Source organism: Saccostrea cucullata, unplaced genomic scaffold, assembly GCF_032062105.1.
Source record: "Saccostrea cucullata isolate Sc308-1 unplaced genomic scaffold, CSIRO_AGI_Scuc_v1 ctg3279, whole genome shotgun sequence".
Classification (NCBI taxonomy): domain Eukaryota; kingdom Metazoa; phylum Mollusca; class Bivalvia; order Ostreida; family Ostreidae; genus Saccostrea; species Saccostrea cuccullata.
The window spans coordinates 150,049-157,435 of NW_026919641.1; the positions used below are offsets into that span (position 1 = coordinate 150,049).

General features: G+C 31.5%; 1 pseudogene; it reads left to right on the forward strand.

The window, feature by feature from the left end:
• Positions 1-609: 609 nt before the first annotated feature.
• Positions 610-1,794, forward strand: LOC134235267 (uncharacterized; annotated as a pseudogene).
• The last annotated feature ends 5,593 nt before the right edge of the window (positions 1,795-7,387 follow it).

A 7,387-nucleotide genomic window follows, 5' to 3' on the forward strand; every position in this document is an offset into this window, starting at 1 on the left:
AAATGAAAAACTCATATTCGATTGATTTTCCAGTCGTATGCTTTGATAAAACGTGCGTTTTTTTGCGCTTTCAATACTTAGTTACAAATGAAAAACATAATAAAATTTCTGTAAAATGGCGCGTATGTCAGTAGAAGAACGTTCAAAAGCGGTTGGCATGCTTCAAGCTGGGCGCAGTTTGCGAGAGGTTAGCTCTCATTAAATATAAATACAAAGTTTGCTCACATTTTTGCATAATTTTTTTTAAACTACACTCGTATAAGAACTTGTAGACGAAAGTTTTTATCGAGAGCAAAGTGAAGTCAAAAAACCTCGAATTTAATTAATTTCAGGTCTTGAAAAATGCATTGCTGATATTCAAAGATGTTTTAAAGTGTGTTGCAGTTTGTTTTAACCAAAAAAATGCAATAGAAGCGAGGAACGAGAAGGTACGAGAAACGAGAAGGTAAACAAAATTTGTAAACATATCTGTTTGTGAACACTAGTGAGCGATACTCATACGTTCCACTGTTACATTGTGAAATATGGCTAGTCAATTGACCCAGTCTAAAAAGAGAGCGCTCGATGATATACTAACACCACTAACACCAGTACTAGTGATGAAGAAATTTCAAAGGAATGTGAAAATTTTCAGATGAGAGATGTCATGCACGGTATAACTAATATACAAAATACTCTTGCAAACCTTCTACTAAGGATTGATGGACAAGGTCGCCATCTAGACGAAGTTACCAAGGACATTAGAGGAAAACATGGCATTCAGGAGAGATTAGAAAACGTACAAGAACAGGCGAACGATACGATATATATAACCACTGAACTGCAGGAAAAACAGAAAAAGATGGAGAGAACTTAGCCGAATGAAAGATTACATAGTTCGACTGGAGTATTGTGTAAAGACTCAAAGTGAACAGATTCTAGAGCTAAGATCTAGAGCAATTGAAGACAATATCATTGTGAGTGTAGTAGACGAAAAGGCACCCGAAGTAAAAAATCCTGAAAACCTTGTGAAGATCATTAGTAACGTGTTTGCAGTAGAGATGGAGATACCGGCAGAGACTGTTGATAGCCTACAGATATATAAAGTGTTCCGAATGGGGGAATACGACAAACATAGGAAATATCCTCGGCCAGTCTGTGTCCAGTTTGTAAATAAATCACACAAGGACATTGTGATGAGACACATTAAAATTCTCAAGGATAAGAAGTTCCCAATAAGAGTGTCTCAACACCAACCTGAAGTAGTCCATGAAAAAAAGAAGCATTTATATGATGTCCAAAAGAAATATGCGGACCGTAACATAGAAACGGTGCTAAAAGGTCAGAAGCTCATTTTCACGCAGAGCAAGACGGTGTACAGGGAAAAAATTGGTAGCAGACCAATGGCCGATGAGATCATCAGTGGAGAAGAGGTAAAGATCGCGATCAGTACGGGGAAGACAACAGAAGACAATGGAAACCGGATTGCTGCCCACGCAACGCCAGTAGACTCCTATAAACAGGTGAGACGATCGCTTGTGAAAGTTGTGAAAGATAAGTTAAACACTATCAGTGCAAGTCATAACATTTATGCGTTTCGGTTCACCAGTCACGACGGCACGATACACGAGGGATCAGAAGATGACGGCGAGCACGGAGCCGGGAGAATGCTACTAAAGACACTGGTTGATAATGACATAAATAACGCACTAGTGGTCGTTTCGCGGTGGTGTGGAGAAGATCGGTCCTAGACGCTTCACGCACATCACAGAGGTTGGGATGAGTGCGGCGAGAAATATGCCGGTTCCCATCTGACGCTTCAAAATATAAATTATGAAAAGTCACTAGCTAAAAATACAAACTTACAGTAAATCACTTTTTCAATTAGTTAGTATTTGTGTACTTTCATCGAATTTGACTATTACGGTAATTCTGCATAAACTAAAATATTTATTCTAGTGGTTTAGTGGTTTTCGATATGGCTATATTCATGCTGCACATGATATCTGGATAAATTATAAATTATGTTTAGGTTTTGATACTTTCCGGAATTTGCAAGTGTATACGTCACTATTTTTGTGTTTTTTCAAAGACTCAATTTCCGGTATAGATATCGTACAGCATGGATCGTGTAAACTTGTCTGTGTGCATAATTTCAATTTTAATACAGTGCAAAGTGCGACATTTTGATATGGATAAATTTTTGTTGTAATTACATTTCAGATATATATATCTTTAATAGAAAAAAAAAAAACAAACATGGTAACTACAACAAATTGTAATTAGAAAAAAGGAACTGAATAGGAAAGAAATTGAGGTATAAAGAGTTCCTCTCAACTGAAATTAATTTTCTATATTTTTAGCATTTTCATTTCAAATATAAACCTAAAGTTAGGTTTTTTGGGTCTAGTTTGGCACATTTTCAAAATGACAGCAGGTGTGTCTGAGCTTAAAAACTACTTTTCTCTAGTGTATATAGATTTTTACTTTTTTTATCAACTCTTGTTTTCTTGCTGTAGGGGAACAGTAAACTTATGCATTTGCTGTGGAATGGATGACTATCCATGTGAAAATTTCCTAAAAATACTTACATTAAATTGCCAAGGTTTAAGGGACATGAATAAAAGGAGGGATGTCTTTAAAATTTTAAAAGAAAAAAAATTAAATGTTTATTTCCTTCAAGACACACACTTTGTCACAAAAGATGAAAGCATGATAAAAGCATTATGGGGATATAAGGCTTTTTTTAGTTCATACAAATCAAACTCACGGGGAGTTGCTACACTTATCAATAATAACTGTGACTTTACATTGATTAATGAATATAAAGATGACAATGGCAATTATCTTATTCTAGATGTAGTAATAGACAATCTTCCTTTTTTGTTAGTGAATATATATGGACCAAATCAGGATACACCAGCCTTCTATACAAAGATTTTAAATATGATACAAGAATATTACTCATCACAATATATGATTATAGGTGGTGATTTTAATTTAATTTTAGATAAGGATTTGGATTCAATGAACTATAAAAACCTAAATAACCCTAAATCAAGAATGGAAGTATTAAAGATGATAGAGATACTAAATTTAAAAGATATTTTTCGTGAAAACAATCCAAATTTAAAAAGATTCACTTGGAGAAAGAAAAATCCAATAAAACAGGCAAGACTTGATTATTTCCTAATATCAGAATCGTTACTAAATTTGGCCCCTTATGTAAAATTTGAAAATATAGTTATCGTTCAGATCACTGTCCAGTTGTAATGGGTGTTAAAACAAATGAATTTTTGAAAGGAATAGGGTTTTGGAAATTAAATAACTCTTTATTAGCAGATAAAGAATATGTAAATTTGATAAAAGAAAAAATTAAAAATATTAAAGTACAATACGCCTGTCCTATCTACAATTTTAATAACATTGACTCTATTGAAAATGATAAAATTCAATTTATGCTAAGTGATCAATTATTTCTAGATACATTATTGATGGAAATAAGAAGAAAATCAATTTCTTATTCAACTTTTAAGAAAAAGAAGATAACTGAAAAAGAATTGCAACTAAAAAGAAATCTTTATACTGGAACAGAATTTGTCGCAAGAACATGCTGAAGAATTAGAAAAACAAACATGAAGAATTAGAGAATATTAGAAAAATAAAATTTAAAGGCCAATGTATTAGAGCAAAAGTGAAATGGATAGAAGAGGGAGAAAAACCTTCAAAATATTTTACCAGCCTTGAGTCTAGAAACTATCAGAGTAAAGTTATGCCTAAAATTGAAAAGGAAGATGGAACTATAATTACTGACCAATTTGATATTTTGAATGAAGTTAAGCTGTTCTATGAAAATCTATATAAAAGTAAAGAGAATGTAGAATTAGGAAATATCCATGAAAAATTAAAGATATTTGATGTGCCAAAAAGTCTCGAAAGTCTCGAAGGCCCTTTGACTAATTCTGAAGTTTTGAATTATTTGAAAATTATGAAAAATGAGAAAAGTCCTGGACCAGACGGGTTCACCTGTGAATTTTTCAATTTTTTTTTGGCAGGATTTAGGTGCTTTCATTACAAGAGCAATAAACAACTCGTATGAATTATCACACTTTACTGAACCAAATAAATTAGGTTTAATAACTTGCCTACCAAAACCAGGAAAACAAAAACAATTCTTTTTTTTTTTTTTTTTTTTTTTTTTAAATATTTTACCAAGTTCAAGTTCAAGTTCAAGTTCAAGTTCAGTTTATTCTCCCAAACCAAAATATTGGTACATGGGGTACAGTAAAACATATATACATTTTAAACAAACTGGTCAGAGGTACAAAAAATGTAATATATACAATACAAAATATGTTACAAAATGACAAAAAAGGAAAAAAGAGGGAGAAACAGACATTAAGTATCATATTAAGGAGAGCAGGTAGCGTCATAAATTTTTAGAATAAACATACATATAAATTTTTCAGAATTTATTCGTTTTTAGTTGACATAAGTTCTGTAAATTTAATAATATTCGGTCTACTAGAATAATATTTACCTAGGTATTTTTTCCTTTCATTTTCCAAAGCTTTGCATTCTAGAATATAGTGAAATTCATCAGCAATTTGACCTTTACTACAAAGTGTACAAAGTCTTTCAGAAAGTGGTATACCACACCACCTTCCAGTTTCTACTGGTAAATGATGATTTGTGGTGCGAAATTTTAATAGAATTTTTCTAAATTTAGGCGATAATTTACAAAGATAGTTTTCGAATCCAAAGTTTTGTTTGAAGATTCTGTAATTTTGTCCTTTTGAGGAATTATTTATATCACTGAACCAATTTTGAATAAATTGATCTTGTAGTATTTGCTTAACAGTAGCACTTATCCATTCATAATTAATACTAACACCTTGTAGGTTCCATACATTTGATAAACCACACATGTTACAGATTTTCTGTATACAGTTTAACCAAGGATTTGTTAGATTTCCATCACAATAAAGTTTTAGTGTATATTTGTATAACACATTTTACAATTTTATTTTGCGGGGCCGGCAAAAAGTTTTGCCCAGTAAGAAATCATTCTACTGTATATTGAAATATAAAGAGGAAAACGACCTGTTTCACCATAAACCATATATGATGGCGTGGAACTTTTTAAATTAAATACATGCTTTAAGAATTTCAAATGTAAACGTTCAATAACATCTAGATTTTCATAACCCCATATTTCTGATCCATATAATAAAACTGGCACAACAACTTTATCAAAGAGATCAAATTGGCAGTCGACTGATAATTTAAATTGTCTGATTTTTCTGATAATGCCGTACATAGCTTTTTGTGCTTGTTCATACAGATGTTTTTTTGTTTTACAAAAGGAACCAGTACGTGAGAATACAACGCCTAAATATTTAAATTCTTTCACATTTTCTTATAACTAAATTGTCATAAAAAAAAATGTTCTTTTCAACATTGGCCCTTTCGAGAAAACAAGAATCTTTGTTTTTTTTCGACATTTACATGCAATTTCCATTGTGAACAATATGTATGAAATTCATTTAGTGCAAGTTGTAGTTCATCAGCTGATTCAGTCAAAATTACAGTGTCGTCTGCATAAAAGAGTACCAACAGTTTTAAATACATTAGCAGTTCATTCTCAATATCATTTGCAATACTTTTTAAGCCTACAATATTCTTATTCGATAAAAAATCTTCAAGATCATTTATATACATTGAAAATAAAAAAGGTGAAAGATTTTCTCCCTGCCTTATCCCGACATTACAACTAAAAAAATTGTCGACATGCCATTTAATTTAACCATGGATTTTACACCTTTGTACATATTTTGTATATATCGAAAACACTTGCCGTGTATTCCACTGATATGTAATTTGGTCCAGAGCCCATTTCGCCACACAGTATCAAAGGCTTGTTTAAAATCAATGAAAGCACAAAACAATTTTCTCTTTTTTTGCATTAAAATATTAGATAAAAATTGTAATGTTAAGATATGATCTAGTGTAGAATAACCTTTCCTAAAACCCGCTTGATTTTCTTGAAGTAGATTTATCTCATTTGCATAATCTTCCAATCTCCTATTTAAAATGCACGTAAACACTTTTCCTAAGCAACTGAGTAAAGTGATAGGGCGATAATTTTCAGGCTTTGTAGGATCGCCTTTGTTTTAAATATCGGCTTTATTATACCAATCAACCATTCTTCCGGAACAATTCCATTTTCATATATCATATTAAAAAATTTTAAATAAACTGGCATAAATAAAGATAATGTCGCTGAAATGTGTTCATTCAATATATTATCATATCCTGGTGATTTGCCATTTTTAATTTTTTTAACGGCCTGTAATATTTCATCTTCTCGTATTGCAGAATTTAAAAACTCATCAGATATATTGTTTATATCATTTATGACAGGATCTGAATTATCACGAAATGAGTTTTGCTCTTCGTGATCACTCTCGTTAACATCTTTCAAAAACTTGAACATATCATTAATATTAACAGCACACTTTTTCTCTTTATCAGAAGCGTTTAAGATTTTCCAATAATCTTTCGAATTTGTTGAGCGTCATTTTTTCATTTTTATTTGATATATCATTTCTATATTTTTGTATGCACTTATCCATCGTCTTTTTATATTCTTTACTCATGGTGACAAGATTTGTTTTATTTTCTGCTGACTTGTCTCTATTGTGTATTCTCTTCGCTAAGTGAAATTTTTTTCTAGCCGTTCTGCAGTCTTTGTTAAACCATGGTTTGTTACGTTTAGTCGTACCTGGTGTCATAGCTTTTTGCAATCCAAATGTTTTTTCCGATGCATTTTTGAAAACATTACTTATATCGTTTGCAACCTTTGAAATATCAACTTAAAGAACTGGCGCCCAATCAGTTTATTGAATGTGATTTATAAAATAGCCTCAGGCTGTATTGCTGAACGATTAAAAACTGTGTTAAATAAATTAATTAATAAGGACCAAACTGGCTTTTTGAAGGGAAGATTCATAGGTGAAAATATTAGACTAGTTTATGATTTAATGAATTACACAGAACAAAAACAGACTCCAGGCTTATTAATGTTAATTGACTTTGAAAAAGCTTTTGATACTATATCATGGAAGTTTATATACCAAACATTAAATTTTTTTAATTTTGGGGAATCCATTAAAAATTGGATACAAACATTTTATAATGGAATCAAATCATGTGTCATACAGAATGGAATTTCCTCTGATTACTTGTTCCCTCAAAGGGGATGCAGACAGGGGGACCCAATTTCACCATATCTCTTTCTACTATGTGCTGAAGTTCTTGGGATTCTCATTTGAAAATAAAGACATAAAAGGAATTGTAATTGATGGGGGGGAATATAAACTTTCACAATATGCCGATGATACTTCAA